The following is a 26955-nucleotide window of genomic DNA, read 5'->3' on the forward strand; positions in this document are numbered from 1 at the left end:
GCTTCAGATACAGGTAAGTCACAGGTAAGGATCTGATCTGAAACAGGTAAACCCCAAAATAAACATAGATGACCAACAGGTAAACTATAGGTAAGTATAGTTGAACAACAAATAAGCCACAATACAAATAAATAACAGGTGAATAATAGCAAAAGGGGGTCTCAGCAGAGCCCTACTCAAAGTTATAAATGTAAGACTCTACTCATCTACCAATGAGGAGGGCCCTCCCAGTGGGACCTCCACTTCAGGAGCCCTTAACTAACCAGGAGGGCCTCTCCCTCTCCCGCGGGAATCCTTTTTCCCTTCAGCTCACAACTCCCAGGCCTGCAGAGTGGCTCTCATCCTCTGAGCCAAGATGCTCTCTCACCTGCGGTGGGCTTCAGGGGTCACTGTCCCCCAGAACAGGGCTCTGCTCTGCAGGGCTTTTAGGGCCTCTGGCTTGGCCCTGCCTGCTGGCTCAGTAGCCCAAGCACCATCTGGCTTCTTGGACTCAACCTTTTGCTATGGGTTGGAGGCCCAGGCTGCCTCATGCAGCACTGGGTCTCAGTCTGCTCCTGGACCCTCCATGCCGCACCTCCTGCGCAAAGTTCCTGGCCTTGCGTCAGGGGTTGGGGACCTGAGCCACCCAAGGGACTCCAAAGATCCTGCTCCATGCACTGGCCTGTGCACCATGTCTCTGGCTGCACACCAGAGGTTGGTGGCCCGAGCCGCCTCACGCAGTTCCCAGGGTTTAGACGCACTGAGAGCCTAGCCGTTGGAGCCATATGCTGTTCCCTGCTGATGGAAGTCTCCAGGGGCTCGTCCGAGATACTGCTTTATCCTGCTGAGCAGCTCTCCTCAGCTCTTCTAAGCCCTGCTCTTCTCCGTCCCTGACTCGTCTCCCCAAGTGCTGGGCATGCAGCTCCTTTTATTCTTTGCAGGAGGCTCCGCCCCCAAAGTTCTGCCAGGCCAGCAGAGTGCAGTCTCGAGCCAGGTCCGAGGTTTCTTTCTTTTTTTATCTCTCTTTGCCCCGAGCAGGGGTGGGACAGGCCCCTCCCAACAGTGACCTGATTGGTGGATGAGCTCCACCAATCATGAAGAGGATTCTCCAAGACCGGACATGCACTGCATCAGTAAGTTTGCTACATATATATATACATATATATGTATGTATGTACGTACAGAAATCTATCAGAGACAAGAATACACCCAATTACTGGTGGGGGCACATTTCTCACAAGAAAACCACTCTCTCGCCAATCTCTCAGTTCTGATCCTCAAAGGAAATTTGCAAAATACCTTCCACAGATTAGCCTATGAATGTCACTTCATCAACCTACTGGATATAAAAAACCATGGACTTAACATAGACATTGGATGAATGATACATTATAACCTACCTAACATCTGACTCCCCAGGTACCTCTCCACTATTTACCAGCTACATTTGTTCCCCCGCAACCTGTCTCTCACCCACCGAAGCCTCAATTTACATCTTTGCTGTCTGCCTTTCTTGCATGCAGACCAGCCTCTGGCTACTTTACCGTTCATTGCACCCAGGAAGAGCACAGACCAACTGCAGATGCTTTCTCAGCCGGCTGAAAGGTATTTGTACCCAAAAGCTTGCAAAGAAGAATTTTTCCAGCTATTTGAGTTGGTCTAATAAAAGATATCAGATTTACCCAAAGAACCTTGACAAACTACCCTTCAAATATATACTTTCTGCCTGTCTGGATGTCATCTAATAGCTAGACGAATGCCATAGGCTGCTTGCATCTGTCATTAGGGAATGTTGGACAGTCTTCAGATGGAGGGCTAAGAAGATGGTCTGTGAGGTTCACTGAATTTGAAAATAATCCTTTTACTGGCCTATAGCTATAGGACTCTAAGGACCAGCAGGGTTAATTTCTAGTTTCAGTTAGGACCAGCTCTGCATAGATTATTGTTTTGGCCTGGGACTTGCAGGCAAAATTTTGCCCTTGGCCAAAGAGAATTTAATTTATATGCACTTGTTTCCAAATTTAATTTACATGTACTTGTTTCCAAATTTTGGACCCAAATCCAAAATCCTTACAGCTTATTCCCTGCCTGCTGTGACTAGTATAGGGACAAAACACTTTGCAGATCAAAATGAGAGGATTTTCAATATGCAGCATTTAGTGTCCCTAAGCATGTAGAATGTCAGTCTCCCACTAATAAAAGAGAAAGGAATCTGAGTGGGATAGGCCAAGGAAAATGAGCTAATTGAATTAAAACATGTCTGGGCTGAGATTTTTGGCTCTGTGTCATATGTAGAAAATGAGGGTCATGGCTACTCACATAAAGATGCTGCCTCTGTTTACAAAAATGCACGTTCTAAACTTATGTGCATTTCTCCAAATTTGGTGGGGGGAAGAGGGGGCAACAAGGGAGGGGAGGGAATCTAAAGACCTCGCTTCATAAAAAAATACAATAGCTTCTAGCTGTGAACAAGATTCTTAATCATCCCCAATCATAATGAATACACTGGCTGTATTTCCTCTAGCTCCACAGAAAGCTCCATGAATTCCCATGCAAACAGTTCCTAAGGGAGGGGCTCAGAGCCCGCTCTGCGAGGATGCTTCGTGTATGAGGAGTTTTCCCTGGATACTTCTGTGGCTGCAGGACACTCATAAATTGGGCCTAATAAAATAATGGGTACAATTAGGGATGGAGGCACTCACTTGATTTGAATAAGGTTAGCCGAATTTGCCCTTTATCTTCAGGGGAGTGTGAGTTGAAACCAGCACCAGAAGCACTTGGGGCATTGCTGTCTAGTTTCAGCCTTTTGGTGCTCTCAGAAAGAAGCTGGTTTAACAAAACAGTGGGGGATCATGGTTTTACCCATTAACCACCTATTGTGGGCCAAGGTCTGTTAGGGGCCTTGAGACTCTTTCAAGGGATACGTGATAGAGTGGATCCAGTAGGGAATGTATTTAAGGTTAAAAACTAAATGAGCAATAAGAGGCAAAAAGTATTAAGATTTTTGTTTCTTTGATGACTGTAGTATAAAAATAACCCTATGCAAAAGGAAGTCAATTTATGAAGGTCAGCTATCTAGCCTCCCAATAGACCTAGCCGGATCCTCATTAGTATTTCCTTTTGTCTTCATAATCTATGGCTTTTCCTCAGGTATCATTTGAAAGCATCTTCAGTGTATTTTTCCTAGATTTCCTTACTAGGATAAACTTGATTGATGCTTTTGGTCTACTTGGAAATATATTTCTGTATTGCAGATTCCCAATAAGATTTGTCAGACGAGATCAAACCTGTGATTTAATATCCACTACTGGTGATACCTAGGAGGAGAGTAAAACCCAAATCGCATGCATCTAAATGCTGTAGAAGAGGATGTGTGGGGGAGAATTACTACTAAACATGCCCTGCGGAGAGCAGCTTTCACTTAGAAGTGGGAGGTTAGTTAGCCGTTATTTAATTTTAGATATCTATGTATGTTAATGCTTATTCACTTAGTTCTTTGAGAACCCAGTGAGACAATGTTTGTTTGAGCTCCTGCAGCATTGAATTCCACTGCTTGTCTGTCTACAAGTGGATTTGCCTGCTGTTATTTTCCTCAATGTTTTGTTACAGGAGGGTGGGGAGCATGAAAAAAGATGGTTAAAAAAAAAAAGATCAAAAAGAAGCAAACTGGCTATTTTATGACTGCTCCTGTAAGAAACTATCTGGATAACCAAGACTCTGTTCCAGGCTACTAAAATGATAAGACATGATATTCTGTGGGACAACTTTTTGCCTTGGTGGAACAGTTACTTTCAACTCCAGTACTGATCAGAGTCCCTGATAACATATGATCTGTTAAAGTAAGTAGCCTGAAGTTAATCATTTTTCTTTCTGCTAATCTTTCTATTTAAAAGAACACCGAACACTTGGCATTTTCCATCACAATTTGCAATATCAGATCAGGAGGGGATTAAGTCTGTAGAGTGATCCTATGAAAACACAGTAAAGACAACCTGGAAAAGATTATATAAAGACAACCTGGGATGTAGAAAAATAGATTTCAACAAAATAAACAATAATAGTATTTGGGAGGATGACTGGTTTCCTGAGTAAAGCATTAACCTTTCACCTCCAGGATATGGGTAAACGGTGGGATTCTGTGACCAGAACTGATTTGAACAAGTTTGGTAACTCAACTACCCAAACAGTTGCTAGATGTAGATGTATAAAAGAAGCAAGCTTCACAATTCAGATTATACACAGAAGCAACATTGCCCCCTTGCCAGGCATTTTAATACCAGCAAGCAGGCCAATGCAGTCGCTGTTGGGTCTAATTAGCACTCTCAGAGACTGCAAGATGCTTTACCAGCAGCTGAAGGGCACTCCAGGGCACTCCGAAAGGTGTGGAAAATTCCCCTTGCCTTTGTAAACATCAAAGAGCTTCATTTCCAGTCTGATCTGTATAGGGAAAGGCTGCACTGATCAGTATAAGGGAGGGCAAACACATCCGTAGAAAAAAGTGTCTTTCGAAGTATAGGATTTATTATTTATTACTTTAGATTGATAAAGATTTATTATTTAGTTTGTTAGTTCTTTGGGACATGGGCTGCTCTTCTTGCACCTCGCGCACAGTTGGAGCTGTATAAATAAATAATTATTATTAATATTTGATTGGGGTAGCTGAAAAGATCACTTTGAGCAGTGATCAGGGAGACTTGATGCATGCCTTGGTTCTGGTTTATGCCAGTTTTACATCTGTGCAGTTTCCTCTGTTTCACTGGATTTACTTCTGATCTTCAAGGGTGTAAGTGAGAGAAGAACTGGGCCTTTTAAATACAAATTCACTTGGCAAATGATAGCAAACCAGCTTTTTAAACTCTACTCCCATCCCCCATTCATGTTGGTCTTCAAAAACATAGGCAAAGAGACAGGTCCACAGCTGGTGAATATAGGTATAAACCATGAGTGCTACCAGGGTGGTACTGGTTTACCCCAGCTGAGGATGTGGTCTTGTCCAGAATAATTGAACTCACTCATCCCGATCTTATTAGCTTCTGACCCACTAACTTTTAAAACCATTTGGGTTTTTCTACTGGCAGTGTCTCAGAGTTAGAACAGGACAGAGCTGGGTTTTTAACTGTGCAATGCCTTCCTCAACACATGCCGAAGGTTTGGAGGTTCAGGCACTGTACCAGATGTCAAACTTTAGGCTCCAGCCTAATCCAGCCTTAAACAACCTTCATGGCTGCAGACCCTCAAAACACCCTCAGGAGACGAAAAATGGCTCCTCCCCATAGGACTCTGCTTAGCAGTTGAATGTAAGGGAATGTGGTCCAGAATGCATTCCTGCTCGGTGATTGACGCTCACCCTAATTCGCATAGCCCAGGGAGAAGGTTGAAAGGGATTCACAACGCAAAGACTCCTCTCTGGCCAACGGCTTCTTTTAGGAAAAGTTTGCCAGACTAGGGCTAGCCAGATGCACCAATATTTTGCCAACTCCCTCCCACAAAATCCTCCTACACATCACGTCTTCATCCTACCCCTTTCCAGAGATGAAGAGAACTATTTTTTTATGTTTGTCTTTATACGCCATACTCAGTCACTCTCTCTTCCCTGTCCAACTCTGATAGTTGCCTCTTATTTCGCTTTGGGGCAGCCCAAAGAGGAAGTGGCAACACAGCTCCTGTACATATGTAAAGTCAGCCATGAGTATTTCATACAATCAGTGCAATTTGGACCCTTGAGTTTGAGGCAAAATACACCTCCTTTGCTGGGGATTTTCTCTTTTTCCAGCCTATCCTTCTGGTTGCTCCCTTTGAGAAGTGAAGCCCCCTTTAGAGCGGACTAGATATTTTCTATCCTGATTGCCCTCGGCTCAAGCTGACTAAAGAGTAGGGCACATTGCACAGTCCCTTCCCTCCCCAGTGACAGCAGTCGAGAAAAGAAGACCACCTTCCTGTGGAACAAGAAGCAGTCCACATCTCAGCCTCTTCTCTCAATAACTTTGTTGCAAAAGTATAGGAAGACTGAGAGGAAGGCTACAATGATTTCCTGCTTTTCCTTTTAGTAGGAAAGTGGATGGTGTTGAAGGAAGTATGCAGGGCCTAAATGGTGAGTCTGTGCCAGGAAATCAGCCATGAGGTCTGCATCCAGACGAGCGTGGCTGTGCGATATGTGGTGCCGCAGACACGTCTGCGGTGCTACATACTGCACGTTCTTTTTTTCTTCAAGGATCAAAAAAACCTGCAGAGAAAAAAGCAGAGTGGTGCATGTGGTGGCAGCGTGTGCTGTCCAAAGTGGTAGCCTGGCTCTGTGCAGCAGGATTGCCATTGCTGCAGCTGTAGGAGGCTCCCAGGACCCCAGGTAAGGCTGCTGGAGCCTGCCCAGTACTGCCCTCCACCCCCCCAGGGCAACTTGCTGTGCACCAGTGCACACACGACACAGGCTTTCCTTGGGGACAAGTAGTGGTGGCACAGGGTGTACTGCCGCTAGTTGTCCCCAGAGAACCAAATGTCCACTCATGTCTGGATGTGGCCAAGGAGCCTGGAGCTCAGTCTACCTTAGTATTCGCAGACTCTTTTGCCTATTCCCTATTCTAAATGTATCCCAAATTTCCTAGGCAGTTATCTCCTCCATTTTAATAGGTCCCGGACATCCACTTAGATCATGGTCTATTGGTAGCTTGATTAGAAAGAATAAAGGATTTCACTGGTGAGCCAATTCTTGTCCTTCTTTCCTACTCTCAATGTAGCCTATATGTTAGCAAATGTAAACTCTATGTGGAGAAGTGGCAATCAAAGCAGCAATGAGGGACAGGAGCTTCACTGATCCCTTTGCTGCAGGATGGGCTCTAAAAATGAAATAATCCTGGATCTAAAGCCCTGGCAGGACTCTTTTTAGGCCACCTGGGGATTATTTTTTTTTTATTTTGGCCCCTAGTAGGTGCTACTCTTCTTCTGAAAACTGGGCATGATGGGGAGAGGCAAAACAGTCACAAACAGGAGCAGAGAGCAATGTTCATATGAGCCCCTTGCCCTCTAGCTACTCACTGTCTTGCACATAAGGCTGGAAATATTTTCCTTTCTGATTAAACTGGTCCCTTCTTGTTGAACAATATTAGCTTTGTCATGTAGCAAAGATGCTAAACTTGAGCATGTAGAGCCTGCCCAAGCAAAGCTGGCCAGCTGTATTACTGTGCTAAGAAGAAAAAAACCCACCCAAATCAAGAACTGCACATCACTTCTCAGATGCTTTTAGTCAAAAATCCATTTCCTCCTTTTTTGGGACCAGCTGCCTTAACCCCACTTTGTAACACTCTTCTGGAGTCACTGTGATCACCACATAGGCTGCTCCCGTGTAGGCAGCAGGACCACCTCCTCAGGTTCAGGGTCATAGAGGGTATCTGCATTTTGCCTACTGGGTATAAGATCTGTGGGTAGCAGGTATAGGTTTTCCCTGACTGTGGAGTTTGTTAGGGGTTCAGGACTCCTGTATTGAGCAGATCCTACAGGTTCTGTGGAGGCCCTGGGACTCCACACTGGTTTGCCCTGAGCTACTTGGTCTTTTTCAGCACAGCCTTGGCCCCAGTTCTAATTCAGAGTGCGGGTAGATCATTGGTTTAAAGGGAAAAGCATGTAAATGACCTCTGATCAAATTGTCACTAGTTTGGTAAAGTACCAAAGGACTTGGAGGGGGCAGATTTACACCAGGGCACAGCCTTAGCCTTCTCTGCCTTGCCCTGCCCTGCCCACCTGATTCGCATGAAGTGTTTCCAAAGTCCTCCTATTGTCCAAGCACCCCTTCTGCATTCCCTGAAAGTGAGGGTCCATGGGTGTGTATCCCCTTTATCTCTACAGGAGGCAATATGGCTCTGTGTCAGGTATCAGTCTGAAGTATGCTCATAAAAGACAATTGCAGAAGAGGGGGCTGCTCAGTATTTTAAAAAAGTGATTCTTTTTCAGGTCCTACCTCTCCACATACACATGATTAAACTCATCAGAGTGAAAGCCTGAAATCAATGGGAGTTATACATAAACATACCAAGTATCTTTCAGTGGCAGAGCACAGCTATTTAGTCCCCTGTCCCAAGCAGCAGTGTGGAATATCTCATTTTAGGGGAAAATAATGACATTATACCTCCTGGTATTTCTAGTAGGGCATCAGATCCATGTTACATGCTTAGGAAAGAGACATGTCTCTTAGGAAAGCATGTCTCTTTCATGCTTTCCTAAGCATGAAAGAGACATGCTTAGGAAAGAGAAGGACAAGGAAAGATGCTTTCTATTTCTTTTAAGAATAAGAAGAGTGTTTCATGTGGAAGACCGGTGACGGGCATTTCAAAATTCACTTTCAGAGAAAAGCTATCATGCCATATGTACAGCATTATATTAAACAACACACAAAGGCATTAAGCAGGTGTTAACAGAATGCCTCAACAAATAATGTGCAGTGTGTGCCTTCATTTTATTTGTAGAAGATGACAGCTATAGCTACAGGAATATTAGGCACCTATGTTCTCTATAGCAAAGCTATTTGGAGTTGTAGAATCAGACAGAATTAGAATATGAACCGGAGCTGCAGAAGCAATAGGATAGAGTGACTGAAAACCCCAAAGAGGGTCCATATGGCTGTATGGCTGTACTTATAAATATTTCAAATGTCAATTCACAAGGCTGCAATCATACCAAGCTGTTTGCTTTATTCTGAATAATTGCTAGCAAACTATAACAAAATATTTGTCATACTAGAATAACACATATAAATTTAACTGTTATACCCCAAGCTTTTCTCCAGATAATATATTTTATTAGGTTATTAAAAGCAACAGAAGCAGCACATTTCCAGGGAACTTGTAAATAATTACCTATGAAAAATCCTTCATGCATGCTTCTCTTGCTAAAAAACTTCATGCCTTTTCCCCAGTGAGGACAGACTACTCTGACAGTGAGCCAAGATCAAGGCAATCTGGAATTGCTAAGGAGTTATGTGGTTGTATTTTTTTTTCTTTAACATTTGCATATGTGCTTATTTGATTTTATTGGCTGTCATCAGCAATTAGTAATGCACAGTCCTGCAGATGCAGTGGCAGCATGCATGGGAATATGGTACTTTCTACATTGATGGTTATGTAAAGCATGCAAAGCATGTTGGATGGTTCTAAGCCCTGTGATGGGAAACACTGTCCTGACAGCTGAACAGTTAACAAAAAACAATTTCCACAACAGCACTGAAGGGGGTAAAAGCAGGACCATCTATAACTCCTAAAAAGGGTTTGCTGCTCTATTGCTGATAATGGGCTTATTTCATCCTCCCCAGCCATGGTGCTGTCACAGAAAGGTTAAGCAATTTGCAGCCGATTTATGTAATTTAATCCTTTTTTAATTCAGTTTGGAAATTAAAATAGAAGGGCGGGGGCGGGGGGAGGGGTTGGAATCCAGTCAGGTCCATGGTGTTTAAAAGCAGACTGTAATCAGTTCTTACCTACCTTTTGACTGCCTGTTATGACCTCCAAATTGCTGTACTTTAATACAAATTTTAGTAACATTCCAGGAACAGCAGTTCTGATTCACTAGATCAATGTCCAGTTTTAGGACATATAGTCAAGTGATCTTCCTTCATGCACAAATTTATCTATACTCTGTGTGGAATCCAGGTAATATTGTAACAAAAAGAAGGTATCACTTGTCAGTTTTCCAGGCTTCTTTCCTGTCTCATGACTGCTAAAGGACCCAGTGCTTGTTGATTTCCATCTTTGGGACAACACTATTCTGAGAAGAAAAGACCAATGGTTCTTGCTGTTCTGAGAAGGCAAACTCTTATTAAGGGCTAGATTCTGCTTGTAAAGGGTCTGATGAAAAGCTGGTACATGTGCTACCCCACTGAGCCTCTAAAGGCTCTGAGCCTCCAAAAGTTCCTTCTGGGGCAAAATGACCTCCACTACTTACAACACTTAGAAAACCTGTATGAGTGTGACAGGGGGCCATCGTGACCTGGTCTTAACATTAGCCCGCCCCTATGTCTAGGGCAGTCTTCCCTGCCTTTCCTGCCATGACTTGCTGATTCATCAACTAGATGTAAGGTACAGGAGGCTGCCCATTTCATGCCCCAATGCCTGGGGCAAAAAACACAGCTCCGACCTTCCCTACACTATGTCCCATGCCTCACAGATGGCATCATAAGTCATTTATAACTCTGGCCTGAAGCCAAGTGAAACTCTGCCCCTTGCTGGGCCTCTCAAATTCTACTCCCACATCCCTCCCCCTCTCACAGGACCTCATTCACTCTGCCCCTCAGTGGGCCACTCTCACTGCACCCTGCTCTGTGAGCAGCCCACTTTGGCCATCGGGCTTACCTACTTGCACTCCAGCCAGTCCCCACACAGGCTTTTGGGTCACTTTAGCAGCCCTACTCTATATGGCATCAGCCTTATGCCTCACACTGGGCTGAACTTCTCCCATAGCCCCTCATCGAGCAACTAATCCAAGTTTTCATTTTCATGGGGTTGGGCTCTGTGTAGCTCTTCAGGTTGCATGAGCAACCCTACTCTGCACACCCCCCATGCAGGCCTTCAAGGCTGCCTGTGAAGACCCTACTCTACACCCACATGCACAGCCCTTCAGGCACCACTATGCACCCTACTCTGTATGCTTTTCCACCCCTCACTGGGGCCGACTCATTCCCACTAACTGGGGCTTGGGGTCTTACACCCCACAGGCTTAGTGACCCCCATTCTCTCACATTGTGTTCTTAAAATACACACTACATAGTGGGAGCTGGAGTTATAAGGCACCCCCTACACACCTTTCACTGGGGAGGCAACTGGCCTGGCATTTTTGGGGAACTACCCCACCACAGACAATCCCACCAGGCCATCTTTCCCCAGCGTGGCGTAGTTTCAAGCATACCCAGGACCAGGAGCCTCCTGCCATCCCCATAGGTCCTGCCCTTACCTCCAAGGATGTTCTGAGCAGCAGATCATCCAGGTGGTGTTCTTCCGACTACCAGCAGCAGACTGCTGGCTCAGCCCTGAGAGCCTGAGCTAAAATAGAGGCCACTCAGTCCTTTCCTCCAAATTTGGCTTTCCTGCAGTCATGTGACTGCCCCATCAGGGCTTGTCTGCACCTGCCAGCTGCTGTCAGCCCTTAAAGTGGCAGGCACCAAAGGTGCTCTGCCACAATGAGTTACACTGCTAAGACATGGGGGATGTGCAATGGCAGAGTCAATGGGACTATGTGTAAGAGTGAAAGTATGCAAGTGCATCAGTGTTTGTAAGACTGAGATCCACATGAAGAGTGTTTGTGCACAATCACCTGGAGTCCCTCCAGCATGGGCACCTGCACTGCCTAGAGAAACTGAATGCAAAGTGATTGCATGCATCTAAAATCATGCAACACAGAAAGCTTGTGCAGGGCTGACATTTATTACCTAGAGTCAACAAGTGAAAAAAATGGTGGCTCACATCAGCTTCCCTGGAGTCATCAAGCACTAGTTTCCAGATGATTTAGCTTGTTTTCCTGTGCCGAGATTAACTTTCATTAGACTGTCTGGTGATCTGTGTGCCATGAAACATGCTTTTCATCTTGGCACCAGTCTTGCTTCTTCCATTTTCATCCCTGCAAAACAGCTCTTCTTATGATTAAAACAGCTCTAAGAAAAGAGGATTGTAAATCTCTGATATCTTGAGAAATTCCGTAAAAATGTAAACAAATATTATTGGAACAGTGAAAAAAGTAAGTGTGAATGTCCTAAAATGGGTATATTCCTGTCAAAATTATATGAAAACATTTCCATGAATGACTAGGTTCTGCCTTGTCTTTATGTAGATGCACAGTGTATGGGTGGGAAATAAAGAAACATACAAGGACCTGGCACTGGCCACCCTAAAGAGGGCACATGGAAGGACAGAGTATAGTAATATCTATATAAGAGGAATATAAAAGTATGTTCTCCTTGCATACCAGGGAACGCCGAGTAGCCCTGTGTTTCAAAAGCAAGGTATACTACTACCACTTCTTGGGTAGTGTGGGCCAGCATGATTCCCAAATCAGGGATTAGTTATATAAATATGATGAAGGCAGGTAACAAGGTCTACAGAAATTAAATTTTATTGACTTTACAGAGCGCTGCACAAGGCCCATAGTGAAGAATTTTTAGGCCAACATTTTGAAGAATCCTGGTTCAATTCCCCTATTTTTCTTTGGTTATAAGTTTTGAATTGCATCATATTTAAATATGTTGGAGGAAACGGGTCAGTCAGCCCAGGTGAGAAGAAATCTATTCTTAAATGTGGAGAATGTGATTGATACTCTTTGGAAAGGAGCTGGAAGGTACATCTAAATAGCAAACAACAATGGAACTCATTACTTTTCTACAGTCTGTGTTCTACCAACTGTGCTTGTGGACAGTTTGATGGGCACTTAGGGCCTCAATTCCTGAGGTGAATCCCCCTCTCTAACTTTCCTGCCGTGACTTGATGTTTTTAGGAGTGGAGTGGAAGGTTCCTTCAGAGGTAAGACGTCCCTCTTCCACGGGCTGGATAGATGTAATAGCGAGTGGCGTGGGGCTCTGCCTCCTCTATACCCCGTCTATTTGCCAACCAAAATGCTGTCAGAGGATAGACCCACACTGAGTGCAGCCATGCATGCGATACCCCTTCTGATCTCAAGGCATCTCTCCCCTTCCCTGGGGTCAGCATCTGGGATGGCTGGTGTGTGCTGGTCGACTGGTCATCTGTTAACAGAAGAAAATAATTCAGGTCTACTCATCTTCCTCACCTGGTTCCCCTAGGGGTATGCCAGGTTGAACTCCCTTGCTAAGACCTTGGCTTTTCTTGAATAACTTCCCAATGTAAAAGAAAACTGGAACTGAAAACTCCCTGGTGTCCCACATGGTGACACCCAGGGTCAGGGACTCACAAGTCCTATGGTGGGTCCTATCAGGTGGTGGATCCCATCAGTCACTCTCAGGGGCTGGATCATTGGTTCCCCAATGGAGAGCTGCCCCCTGCTCTCCCTTGCTGCCAATTGCGCTGGCCTCTCCGGCTGCATGCTGGCTTGTGCAGGCTACCTGGCTCTGTGCTAGCTAGCACAGGATTCCTACCCTGTGTGTCTGCCCTGGCAAGATCCCTGTGGTGTAGCAGGAATGCTTCCCACAGTTGGGTCACTCCTTTGGCCATGCCAGCGTCCGGTGCTTGCCAGTGCCTCGGAAACCTTTTTATGATATAAGCAAAAGCACACCCTCCCACACACAGGGAGAGTGTGCCTTTAAACCGGGCTGGAGATGCTGTGTGTGTCTCGGCATTCCTGCCGTGGGCTGCTGGAATTAAGGTAAGTGTTTTCTCAGTTCAGACTGGGCTAAGATCCCCCTTTGCTCGAGGCTGGTCAGGGTGGGGAACCCCTCACTCCCTGGAGATCCGAGAGCTGAGTCGCCTGGCGCAGAAACACCAAGAATTGATTATTCTTGCTTTCAAATTGGACAAACTAGTGTAGCAGTCACTGAGCAACTACAGTAAATATAACTTCTCAAAGCTAGTGTATTATTAATTCCATAAATGAGACATCCAAATCTCATATTTTCACTCATATTAGTATAAATTAGACCCATGTAAACTCAGGGCCGTATTTCATGATTATTTTGGGCAGCTGCTGCAGCTCTTAACCCCTGGATTGTCTACACATTAACAACTTAAAGTGGTTTTTAAGCACTTGCTGTGTGGCTCAAAGTTATGCCACTCCAGGGCAGGATTATCTCAGATTACTGCTCTACCCAGTTTCTGTTACATAAGGTGTGGCCACTTCCCACAGGTGTGCTGCCCAGATTGAAGTTCTCCACTATCCCAAGGTCTCACACCCCCAGCCATAGCAGGGATAGGAGTCTGTCCTGGCTCACCAGCCCTCTAGTGGCAACTCACAACTACAGCTCCTAGTCCTGCCTCTGCTTACCCGGGCTCTGGACAAATCACAGCTGTGGAGGTGGGGGGACAGTCAGAGAAAGTTTCTAGATTAAGGGTGTGACTGCTTCAAACTCCAAGCTAGCACTAACTCTGATCAACATTTGTGCAGCTCACAGCATAAAGTGTAACACAACTCTCAGACAAGCCTTGACAGAAGAGTCAAGGCCTATTTTTTTTTCAATACTGAAAACAGTGGGTCCTTTAAGAAGTAAATACACAAAGACAACAGCAATTTTGTGTAGAAGATTATATGGAAACCAGAAAGTCCAGAAAGTGCTGGAAAATCTGAAAGTCCACCATTATTTTAATAAGTTGCATAGATTCATAGATGTTAGGGGCCTGGAAGGGGCATCAGTTCCAGCCCCCCTGTGCTTGGGCAGGAAAGACAACTGGGGTCAGATGACCCCAACAAGGTGAATGTCCAGATGTTTTTTTGAAGATTTTCAGAGCAGGTGCTTGTTAGGAGTGTGCAAAATGGGCCGCATTTGATTTGGATTCAGCCCAAATCAGGGACAGTGATTTGACTCATTGATTTGGATCACTGTCTTGATACAATTTGGCCAAATCCGAATCTGAAGATTCAGTGGTAATTCAGATAATCAGTGATTTGGCCATAGACACAGCTTTAAATGTTTTTTCTACATGCCCTGAGGCACCAGGCACGGCTCCTGAATCCTGCAATGGTGTGGCAGATGGAGCGTCCCACAGGAAGGGTGGGGGGGCACTCCATATGCTCAGCGGCAAATCCAGAAATGGACTGGAACTACTTCCAGTCCACTTCCTGGTCCGCTGCCAAGCACTTGGGGGGACCTTGGGTGCCCCCCCAGACCCAGGAGGCACCAGTAGTTGAGCCAGGGAGGAGCAGCAGAGCTCCCCAGAGCACTCCCTGGTGGACCTGGAAGTGGACCAGAGGTGCTTCTGGTCTACTTCTAGGTCTGCTCCTGAGTGCGCTACCCACCTGTGCTCTTGTGGGATGCTCCATCCACCCCACCAGCTCAGCATTCAGGTACCTTGAGGTATGTAGAAAAAACGTTTAAATCTGTGTCTATGTCTGAATCGTCGAATCTTTCTGAATCAATTTGGAGGGTTCCGATTCAATTCAGAGAGATTAAAGGGTCTCCTGATTCGATTCAGATTTGGAGATCTGGGCACCAAATCGTGGCAAATCTCCACTGAATCGAATTAGCAACCAACGCTTCACACAGCCCTAGTGCTTGTACCACCTCTGGGGGAAATCTGTTCCAGACCCTGAACACTTGTATTTCCGAGATGGGGAAAGGATTAAAATAAAACTGTTAGTCTAAGTTCATCTGTACCCACTGTGTTTGAGCCTGCAGAATTTAGCCCAAAACGTGGTGGCTCCAGCGTGCTGCTTTCTCGGCATGAGTCAGTCACAAAGCTTAATCATCTTTGTTTGCACTGTTGCATCAGCTTGTCACATCATTGGACCAATACAATCCCAGGATTTTAGAATCCCAGCCAGTGAAGAAAACAGAGAAAACCAGCTGTATGGGATGTCTTCAGGCTTTCTTCCTGACATCTTTTCTCCTTTGTCTTAAGAGAAGCTCCCAGAGCATCTGAAAGCACCCCATGAAAATGCTAATGTCAACACATTACTAGCAGATCTGAATGTAAAATTCTTTGGGCTCTCCTGCCTCCTGGACTCCAGTCAATGAATGTAATATCCACTCAGTAGCTATTTTAATTTACATTTGCCGATTCAATACTTTCTCAGTAGTCAGTCACATTGCTTAGTGTCAATTCAGCACTTAGAGGAAAACCTAGCCTGCACCTATCTGTCATGTACGTGCAAAGGGGCCCTGGCACAGCATGCAAAACAGGAGTTTTAACCGTACGTTTCAAGTGCTCATGTAAGCATAAGACAGAGCCTTTACATTCCAATAATGCGCGTCTTTCTTGCCTTGAATATACCTAAAAGACTTTCTCAAATTTGAAAGAATTATTGTCAAATGATTCTCAGTCTTTGCAGAAACAGTAAAGCAGTCTCTGACTGCAACCTGTGGGATTTTATTGGGGAATTGTCTCATGCAATATCCCGGGCATGACTCACTATTGCTGCAGCACTAACACATCACATCTGGGAAAAGCAAAAACCTTGTGGTTAAAATAAAAATGCTTTTCAAAAAAAGATAGAAGCCACAGAGAAAATCTCCCTCAGGTGGTTGAATTCAAAATGAAAGCAGTGCTCTCAGACCTGGTCCCTAATGAGTGTCCGTCTGCATTACAAAACCACGACAGACTTTGGCACCATTTGGTGGTTTCTGCTCAGGAGACCTCAGAAACTGAAATCTGGTCAGGACCAACATGCTCTGGCAGCATACTGTATTAACAATCTATCTAAGCACAGACCCCCAAAAGGCACAGATGCTGGATCTGTACCAGGAGAGCCTATTCAGGAGAAAGGTCATCCCACTAATAGAAGCCCTGTAACAAAAGCAGCTGCCTGGCAATGTGTAGCGGTAGCTTCCCAGAAGGGGTGGGAGAAGCTCACTCAGGCAAACGAGATCAGCACTTCCTGCACTCCACAGGTCCCAGTCCTCCTTAGGAAATCAGCCGCTTCACTCAAAGCCATGCAGCCTGTGGCGTGATTGTAAGCTTAAAGCTGAATTAGATATCCTGGAGCTACTCTTGTTGGGGAAGGTCAAGGGAAGGCTCTGGGATTAGTGTTTAGAACAAACAAAAGAGATAATCCCGCTGTTGCCAACTTCAGGAACTCACAAGTCATCAGTCAGTCAGCCAGACACTCTCAAATTATGAAAGGTGTTTAAAAACATGACGTTTTAAACAGATAGAAATGGACCCTTTTGACTTGCCTTATGTGGTTATGGAGTTTTCAGGCTTGGGTTCTGAAACTTGTCCATACAACCCTGAAGGCTAAGGGATATGGTGTTACGAAAATCATCAAATACGATGAGTTTTGGCAACAGTGCTTCCAAGATGGGGAAGTTTCTCATCACCAAATTTCCCCCTCTCCTACCACACGTGTACTGCTGCAAGAGTCTCCATTCATGCCCTGTTTCTTGCTCTTGGGAAGCAACCTCCCTCCCTCCTGGTAATCTGTTCAAGAGGAAAATGGAGGAATTTATATTCCATATAACTGATCTTTCTATATGCTTACTTGGAGAAAGTTCTGATCCCAAGTCGCACCAATTTAATTCCCAAGAACTCAACTGCCCATTGTCTATTAGGGTAGGTAGAATCATGAACCCTCAAAAGGGGAAGAATGTTTTTTGGGGCTGACAAAAAAAAATTGCAATTAATTGCAAGATGAATAAAAGTCACAATTAATTGCAATTTTAATTGCACAGTTAAACAGTAGTCAGCACCCCGCCCCTATTCAACAGCCCTGCAGCTCCTCCCTGATACTACCAACAGCCCCATCCCTGACCCCTGCCCACCTCACGCCTGCTCCAGACTCACCGCAGCTGAAGTGAACCAGCCAGAACCCATGAGAACCCATGAGAACATCCCCGACCCCGGCCTGCTCCATGCCCACTCCAGACTCACCTGCCCATGCTAAAGAGTGGCAGCCGCGGCGATCAGGCAGAAACTGCTGCTCAGCACAGGGGAAAGGCGTCTGCTGCCCCTCACCTGGCCCTTCTTGCTGCAGCCACCTGAAACCTGCATCCAGGCTGCCCTGAAGCTCCTCTGCACTGCCACCGCTGCTCTGCTGGGCAGCCCAAAGGCGGCAGTGATGATAGCAGAGAGGAGCTACAGGGCAGCCTGGGAGTGGGCTATGGGTGGCTGCAGCAAGAAAAGCCCAGCAGAGATGAGGGCCGCTTTTCCCCTGCACCAAATGGCAATTTCTGCCCGGCTGCTGCTGCCCCCTAGTGCAGGCAGGTTACTTGGGGCTGTGTGCACGGGTTGTAGCTGGTCCACTCCACTGGTCAAAATGATGTACACATTTAATGTAATTAAAAAAATGAATGAGTTAAACTTGGTATGTACTGAGAAGAAATTCCCTTTCTTCAGGACACAGCCTGGAAAAAGAGCGTTTAAGGAATGACTCTAAGAATTGACTGCTCCAAGTCCAAGCTGTCCCTAAGCTATGTGACCTCCATTTGGGACAGGAATGGCTAGGGATCAGAATCAGCCATAGAGAAAATGATGCCCTGGGAAAATTTATATTCTGGTACCCCTCCCTCCCTCAGCCCCGCCACAAGAACCTATCCCCCTTGTACTTCCCCCCTGGGAATGAGAGGGAGAGCACTCCTGCCCTGGCAGGTGGTCCCATCCCTGATTCATCCCCGTTTCATCCCAGTCTCATTAAAAACAGTGCAAGGAGCTATTCTGGTGGTGCACATTTATTTTTCAATTTGAAGAAAGCCGTGCTTATAAAATTGCATATGCATATTAGGAGGAGCCTTCAGGCTTTTGGCAAATTTCCAGTGCAGCCTTCACAGCGCTGTGAAGTTTGTGTCCCCTTCTCAAAAGCAATGCAAAACACCCACTTCTGCCCCTCAGGCAGCCCTGCAAGTCTTTCCAGGGAGTGATGGATTGATCTCAGGCCTGAACTAGGATATCAAAAGGACAGTTCAACACATTGCCGCTACAGCCCCTCTGTCCGTCCCAGGGGGATTTTATAACCCCTTCCAGAATTTCATCCTAGTATGCTTTTTACAGGTTTTTGTACTTTAGATGTTCATTTGTATTTCTAAATTTAATTGCTTTAGAAATCAGTTAAACCCTGAAAAAATTCAGAGGCTACAGTACAGTGGATTTGAATCAAGGGAAGATGGTTTTGTAAATAAGGTGCTAGGCCTGCCTCTCAGCTCCACATTCAGTTCCTCGCTCTGCTTGAGAGATCTTGTAGGGCCATGAAAAAGTTTTCTGTGAACAAATGTCCCTTCCTCCTACTTTTGGGCCTTAATTCAGGAAAGCCTTTATGCCCGTGCTTAAATCCCACTAAAATCAATGGGATAATTTATAAATTTGAAGTTAAACCAGAGGCATAACTGGCCAGGACTGTGTCCTAGACAGTACTGCCCCCACTTCCCCTTTTGCCCCTGCACCTTCCTTTCTCTGTGAAGGCAGAGGCAGTGTGTGTACAGACACAGCAAGGAGTTTGCTGATATTGTAAAGATGTCACCTCCATTTTTTGCTACTGACCTGCATGTAGAACAGCTAAAAATACAATTATTTTTGGTGACAGAAAGGGGGTGGCATTCCCTCCCTCCCCCCTCGCAACAAACCTTCAACTGCAACTTCTGTATGGACACTGCCACCACTACTCTGGCCTCTCCACTGATGGAACCAGACCTAGACCTGGATGCCAACCCAAAAAGTCACAGAGTGTGTGTGGAGGTGGGAGGAGATGGAGATAGCAGGGTAAGGTACTCCCCCCACCCCCAATTCCATTCCCCCACCTTAGGCAATACTTGGGGTTTGTGCTCCACTCCCCCAGCCATCATTATACTACTGAGTGAGACACACATCTATCTTGCTTGCATATTTAAACCATAAATTCGGCAGCAGGGACCATCTCATTATTTGTATAGTTCCTAGTACAAAGGGGCCTCTATGCTCCTGTAACGCAAATCATTAATAATAACCAGAGTAGGGGGAATCTCACTTTCGCTGACTGGAGTCAAAAATAAAAAGAAACAACCAAATTAAGCCTAAAATGAAGCACACACTTGGAAGTTGTCTGGATATGGATATAAAACAAGCTCCTGTAATAAAAACCTGATCGCTTGTCATTTAATGGCTTCATATAAGTTGCCTGCCCTCTTCTAAGAATAAAGGTAGGAGTTTTCTATTGCTGCCTTTCACATTCCTATCCCTGCAATAAATATTACTGTAAACAATTAATATTCCCATTAGTAGAGTTTTTGAGAAACTCCAGCAGCTGCCTTCTCCCAGCCTGCTGCAGGGGCCAATCAAATCGTATCAATGTGCATATTAACAAAGATTCATTAAGTGACTTTCTCTTTCCAAGCCTCTGGAAAAGAAGCAAAGCAAAGTTGCTTCTTAGAAGTAAACATGCTGCACTTTTTCACAAGATATGACATAATATTGAAATCAATGGCCTTTTAATAATCTACATTGCAGATACAAATGTATCTATTTCACAGAAAAGTCTAGTGGATGAATAAAGATTACAGTTTGTTTTATTACTTCTTGATTGCTGTTGGCAGGGGGGAAATTACCATGCTAACAGCCTTGCTGAAGGAAAGCCATATGTCTGAAATTGAGATGCACTGAAGTTACAAACTTTAGTGAGATTAAGTTGCATAGAGAACGGTTCAGTTAAAGTACAGACTCATTAAGGACCTGAAAGGTAACCTTAACAGCTACCAGCATGGTGAGAGAAGGGAACCCCTTTAACACACTTCTAAAAGCAGTCTCCAGTTACTAGTCTTTTCAGCTCCTTTATGCTGTAAAAGGAACGACTCCTGGCCTCTATTCCAATCACAAGATCAGCTCATTTCACTTTCTGGCTGTTTTACAAAATGATACTCCTACAGGGGTAACGTCTGATGGCAAGGTAGCTGTTTTGATGCTGCCAGACGACAGCTAGACATTTATATTTGAAATATAAGAAATTTAGAGTGGAAGTGTCACTCTCACACCTCTCCCACAATAATACTAATTGCTAAAATTAAAGAATAATTACTATTTCACCACGGCCTATAAAAGACCTTGAAGTGTCTTGGTCCTGATACTACGGAGCAAGGAGGTAAATATTTATCAAAAGGAATAGATAGATAGGAGTGGGCTATAAGCGGGTGGTTTTTTGGTTGCTTGGTAATAAGAGCCGGTGCCTTGTCTCACTAATTAGTGTGTAATAGCCACATGCACTAGGTCACTTTGGGATGTGGTATCAAAGAGGGAGAAAGGACCCGTTTAATTCAGTTCTATGGAGGGACTACATCTGTTTTCACAGCCACCGAAGGATTATAATTGTTTCTAGATGACAGCAGGTCACATGTGTATAGGCTTTTTAATTATGATTCAAATTTCTTTTCAACCTAGGGAAATAATTTAATTTTAACTTTCTTTTGCTAAGCTCTACCCCCTCCTGCAAGTCTCTAAGTACTTTTATTTGTAACACAGACCCTTCTACCTAATAAATAAATGACAGACTAGCCATGTTTTATAGTGGTTACCTTTACCCATTCTTTTCATTGCGATAATTTCAATGTCTATGGAAGCCAACAAATTGTGCTTTGTTATTAAAAGTTTCATTTTTTGGAGATATACCCACCATTTCATTTAAAATGTGTTTAAAACTCTTTTGTGTCTAGAATAAATCTATATAACCTACCCTTACATATATCTGGTATTAGCTTATATGGTCCTACGTAATTTATGTCTCGGTACAGTACTGCTGGCTGAAAGCATTAACATCTCATAAATCAGGACATCCAAAAAGGAGTGAGATGAGAAAAGGACTAGTCTAGTTGTGGTCTAGCCTGGGATTTGGGACACTTGGCTTCAGTTTTGTGCTCCATTATAGACTTCCCTGGGAAAGTCACTTAATTCATATCTCGACTCTTATTTATAAATAGAAATACCAGCACTTTCTAGCTCAGGGATCTGTTCTTCCAAGATTTCAAGATGCTCAGAACAACCATGATAGATCCATATAATTAAAACTCATCAACCGTAAATCAGGAGTCTGACAACGTTTGTATCCTTTTGGTGCTTTTTCTTTGCCTTTCTGTTTTTTGAGCATCTTGCATGCCCTAGGGTCGCATTTTCAATCTTTTTCCCCACAACCTGAAGGACCAGACATTTCTTTTAAAAACAGTGAAAACTGAGATCCTAACATGTGTCCTTATCTCCAGCAGCTGTAGGTTTAAGTTCAACATCACACGCCTTTCAATAAAATAATGAGATTTGGCAACAAAATGTGTTCACTATGGAGCTTAAATCGCAACTGCGTTATTTTAGCTTTATGACGGTGTAACACCTCAGCAGCTGGTTTAATGCTCTGGTAAAGCATGTCCTATTAATTATGAAAGCTGTTGTGTTCACTACTTTTGTTATATTCCAGTCACCAGGGTGAGGGACAGAAATGACACATAAACCAGTACAAGAGTTTGGAAACTAGTTCAAATCTGTAACACACTAGAAGTTCAGTGCACATAAACCACTTTCAAAATGGCTGAAACCAGTTTAAGATAAATCTGGATGGAAGCAGTATCAGACTTAACTGTTTTAGGTTAAATCAGTTTATTGAACTTCTGTTCCAAATCCCCTCCAGATTCAAGTTAACTCACATCTCCCTGCATCCCAGGATGCTTTGCACCTCTCCCACAAATCCCACTTCACAGGGTGGGTGTGATAGCCTTGGCTCAAGGTGTCTGCTCCAGCCCAGCAAGGAGGTATGCTCCAATACTCAGCTTCTGGCGTGGGCCACTGCAGGCATGGGGCTGCATTTCTAGAAAAGTGAATGTCTGTTCACTTTCTTATTGGTTCAATCCATGCAGCTTAGACTAACCGGTGAAAACTGAATTGATTCAGCCTCAGGCTTTTTGACTGTCTGTACTTAGCTATTATGTAGACTTCTATGCATAAAAGATACCAGCTTCAATAAAAAGGTGTCGAAAACCGGCTCACACAATAGTTCTTTATTCCTCTAGGAATGTTCACAAGCAGTGAGGGGAACATGAAATGAGGAAATCTAGACGCGTAAGTTAGATCAAGTAGTGTACATAAAGTACGTGCAACTAACGGCCAGACACATTCATACCATTCAGAGATCCATGTTGCCAAAATAAGAAAGCACTGCCAACAATTTTATCCTAACAGCTCTGTGTGAGAGGTCCTGATAATCGAACAGTCATACCCATTGGTATTTTTATTTCCAAACAACAGACTTGCACTTTTTTATTGTCGCAACCTGTTCTATCCTATGACATGAATGATTCACCCTCTGATTATGTAAAGTCAAATGTACAAATGTGGGGTGAGTGTTGAAATTTTTATTTTAAGTAAAGATTTATAGGGGAAGGAGCCAGAATTAATGATTAATTATTGGGCCATCTCAAGAGTCACAGAATAGAAGAAAAATGTTTGGTTTTTGTTGTTTTTTTAAAATGAATCATCCACTAGACAAAATTGAAACAGCATTGTTCTTAAAAAGTATATCAGCGTTGGCTTGAGAAGATATAGTAAAGATATAGTATGACAGTGTGCTATACCTTTAAGGGCATAGCACTCTAGAAATATCCTTCAGGATATTAAATACAAGAAAAAAAAATCTAGGGCAGGTTCTGATGATGGCAAAAATTCAGCAAGCACCAATGATGTTGCTAAGGCCTACTGAAAAAAACAAAAACACACTTAGTTGGAAGGCTTAAATTATGCCCAATTTTCTTTTGTTGTTGTTTCTAATAAACTGGGAATGCCTTTGTCTCTCTTGAGTCCCTGCTTTTTGTCAGGTCTGCGCTCTGGGATACAGATGATCCTGTATCACAGCAGGCGTACAAAGATCTTACAAATTACTTTATTTAAATAAGACAGTTCCTTTTAATTAATCAGTGCACTGTGTCTAACTGATAAACCTCAAAACCTTCTAAAATAAAAATCCCCAACACCTCAGAGTGGCCATCTCCTCCATTTGCCCAGTAAGATACAAATAAAATTTTCACTGGCAAAAAGCTAACATCAGATGGTCCTGTTGTGGCTACTTGAAGTTACACGCCAGACTATTTCTCTGAATAATTGCAAGTTTCTATCTTGTTTATGAACAGCTATTTGGGTAGGCTCAGTATTGAAAATTAAATCAGTTTTGACCAGATGTGCAGATTACATTCTACTCTGTAGAGAATCACACTTTTGCACACATGTATATCCAAAAAATCTAAAGAAGCAGGTTATTTTGGTGATATCCTTTATTGGACCTACCATGTAGTTGGGAGAGATGTTAACCAAGTGTTTAGCCACAAAGCACTCCTCTTGAGGCATTAACAGCTACTGACCTGGCCTGAAAAGGAGTGCACCTTTAGTTGAAAGACTGTGTAATCTCTTTCCTAAATATATACTTGGTCCAAGGATATTGACAAAACCCCTTGCTTCTCATGTACACTACACTCCCATATATAAATACCCCCCTTGCTTGTAAAGTGAAGAACAAAAATATTCCTTGAAATAGCAGAAGCTGAGGGAGCTGGGTGTGCTGCCAGCCCCATATGCCAAATGGGCCCCACAGATTGACTCCACGTGCCAGGTCCAAAGCCATGTGCTGGCTCTGACCCACTGCACTAACTCTGACCCCACACTGTGCACTGGGTCCAGGTTCACATAGAGACTCTGACCCAGCATGCTGAGTTCAACCCTGCCCACCAGGTCTAGGGCCACGTGTTAGGTCTGGTGCATGGGGCCATGTCCTGGTTCTGACTTCACAAGCTGAGTCTGGGGCCATGTTGTAGATCTGACCCCATGCGGTGACTCAAATCCCCCATATGTTGGCTCCCTATGGGTCCAAAAATTGGGCAGTTGGGGGGAGTCAGGGAGGGGAGGTGGCAATGTTAATCACTGTGCCTCTTAGACCTGTGACAGTTAACACTGCTGAAGAAAAAATCATTTTTTCTTCTATTTGAGGCACACCCCAAGTTTCATGCACTGGTTTTGGTGAAAGGGGTGTGGGCTACCTGCAAGAAAATACAGTACTTCATGGACCATCAATACTACAACAATACTCCAGTTCTACCAAGACATCTATGTAAGATGGCATTAAAGTTGCAAAGTGAAGCACTTAGCACCTATCTGTGTGATTTCACTTTGGCCCCTTTATGTGCTTTTAATGACATGATTGTGTTCTTTTGAGCAAGGCTCCAATCTTGTTCTCCCCTAACACACTCGCCTTCCTTTGGGCCTTGTCCCTTTCTCTTCATTTTTTGCCCCTTTCTCTTCCTATCCTAGTCCCCACTTCCTGGCTTTTAGCTCTGGCACCCATACTTCCCTTAAAATCTCATCTCCATCAACCTTCATATACATCTCTCCTTTTGTCTCCCTTTCCCATTTCTCACTTCTCTATGCTTACCAGGGATTCGGGTTTTCCATTTGCCATGGAAAAACACTGTAAAAACTGGATTTTCTCATTTTAAGGAGAAAAACCCATATTTTCTCCTTTAAAGGAGAAAAGCATAGGAAACAATGGGTTTCCCCTTGCAGACTAGCAGAGTTCCAGCCTGCAAGGGGGGGGGGGGAGGAGAGCAGGAGGAGGGTGATCAGGTAGGGGGTGCCATGTGCATGTGCTCACATATACATGCACACGAGTGCTCTGCAGCCTGGAGAGCAGCTCCCCACAGGTAAGTCTGGCATGGCGGGGGAAGGGATTGAGACCCCCATAGTGAGGGAGGGAGGGCAGGTGTTTGGCAGGGCTGGGGCTGGAGCTAGGGCTGCTTCCCAGCTGGGGCAGTGCATGGGGCTTGGAGCCCAGGGCAAGAATGTGTGGTCCCAAGATCTGGGTGGGGAGTGGGACAGGGGCATTGGTGGCTTGTATGGCAGGTGGGGGGGGGCTGGCTCCCCGCTGCTGCACACACTCCTGGGTGGGCATTGGAGGCATGTCCCACTGCATGGGGTTCGGGCAGTGGCAGCCAGCCTGCTGTGGACTCAAGCCCCCTGCCCTGCAGCCTGTTCCCCTGCAGCCCAGCAAGAAAAATCTAGCATGGCAGAACAGAGAAGGGAGGAGAAGCTCAGTTCTGCCAACATCAGCTCCACACACTATATCAAGGCACCTCCTGCCCTCCTAGAAGCAGTGGAGGGGGGCACCATTAGGTTGTGCCCCTTTCAGCTGCTGGAAATGCAAGGGGCACCTTGTCATGGTGGTGCAGAGCTCCCAGTGGTGGTGTCAAACTTCCCCTCCCAACCGCACTCTTCTCTGCCACACTGGTTCTCACCTTCTGGGCTATGGAGGCCCCAGGGGGAGGGAAGCAGGGTAAGGAGCCTGAGCCCATAGGTGGCAGCCCATATCTGCCAGCCCCCTGATGGGCTTTGCTCTGGCCGTGCCACCTAAGGGGCAGGGGGGGAGGTAAGCTGGGCTCTGTGCTTTGCTCTGCTGTAACAGCTGCTGCCTCTCATAGGTGGCAGCCAGGGTTCAGGTGATGCTGGGGGAGCGGGCAATGGGTGTGGACCCAGGTCCCTGGCTGCATAGTCCTGGCAGCTGGGAGCCCCCTCTGGCAGGGCTCATGGGGGGCATGGGGCTGTGGGTGGCAAATAAGGAACACTGGCTAGGCCATGGGAGCTGGCAGGCTGACTCTTGGGGCCCCCTGCCAGCCAAGGATACCCCGACCTGACTCAATATGCTGTGATCTCAAGTCCATATGTAAATGCAGTTCCTGGGAGCAATACACTCTGGAGTGATAAGTTCTTGAGTTTATTGCTTTGCCTTAAATAGCACAAGTAGACATGCTTAGTGTTAGCAAAAGGCTCATTTTTGACACAGAATGACCTTTCCTAATTTCATCTCCTTGCTCCAGAACCTGGAGTCACTGGAGCATCTCAGTGAAAAACCATAAGAATTCATGAATATAGAGAAAACAATGTTCTTTTCTCTAAATTGATTCTCTGAAATGTGAATCATTTTAACTAAATCAAGAAGAAGAAAAATTCAGTCTAATACCAACATTTCCAAGAAAAACTTCAGACAAGTAGTTTACATTTAGCAAGGTTTTAAACAACTGAATCAGGGGCATGTCCATGAACATTGGGCAATTTGGACCAAAATGCTTCCAGTATATCTATTAGTGATTTATACATTTGAAATTCTCTCTCTTCAAACATTCTCCTATTATCTTTTAAAATACACTGTTTTAATACTCATTTCAGCTACTACACTAAACATTGGGAGTACGTATGAAAAAATGCCACCAAAATGAAGGCACTGAGCTAGAATTCAGGTCTAGGTTCAGTTTCTAGCACTGTCTCATATATAAACTTGGGCAGGTCGCTTAATCCACACCTCAGTCTCCCACTTAAAACCAGGGACCAGTAGTGTAACAAGGCCAGAGTGCCACTGTTGGGTGCCCACATGTCTTGTGTTTGAAGGTTTGTTTTACTCTATCCCAACTAC

The 26955-nt window shown here is 44.7% G+C and overlaps 1 long non-coding RNA gene across 1 annotated transcript in view; it reads right to left on the minus strand.

The window, feature by feature from the left end:
- LOC109320989 overlaps positions 1–5088 on the minus strand; it is a 15363-nt gene extending 10275 nt beyond the window's left edge. The window contains exons 1-2 of the long non-coding RNA XR_002103918.1: positions 5075–5088; positions 5018–5020 (exon numbers count right to left, since the gene is read on the minus strand). This is a non-coding gene — a long non-coding RNA (uncharacterized LOC109320989). The remainder of the gene's footprint in view (positions 1–5017; positions 5021–5074) is intronic.
- Between the last annotated feature and the right edge of the window lie 21867 nt (positions 5089–26955).

The sequence above is a fragment of the Crocodylus porosus genome, unplaced genomic scaffold (assembly GCF_001723895.1).
Source record: "Crocodylus porosus isolate Cpor-Errol unplaced genomic scaffold, CroPor_comp1, whole genome shotgun sequence".
In the NCBI taxonomy this organism is placed as follows: Eukaryota; Metazoa; Chordata; order Crocodylia; family Crocodylidae; genus Crocodylus; species Crocodylus porosus.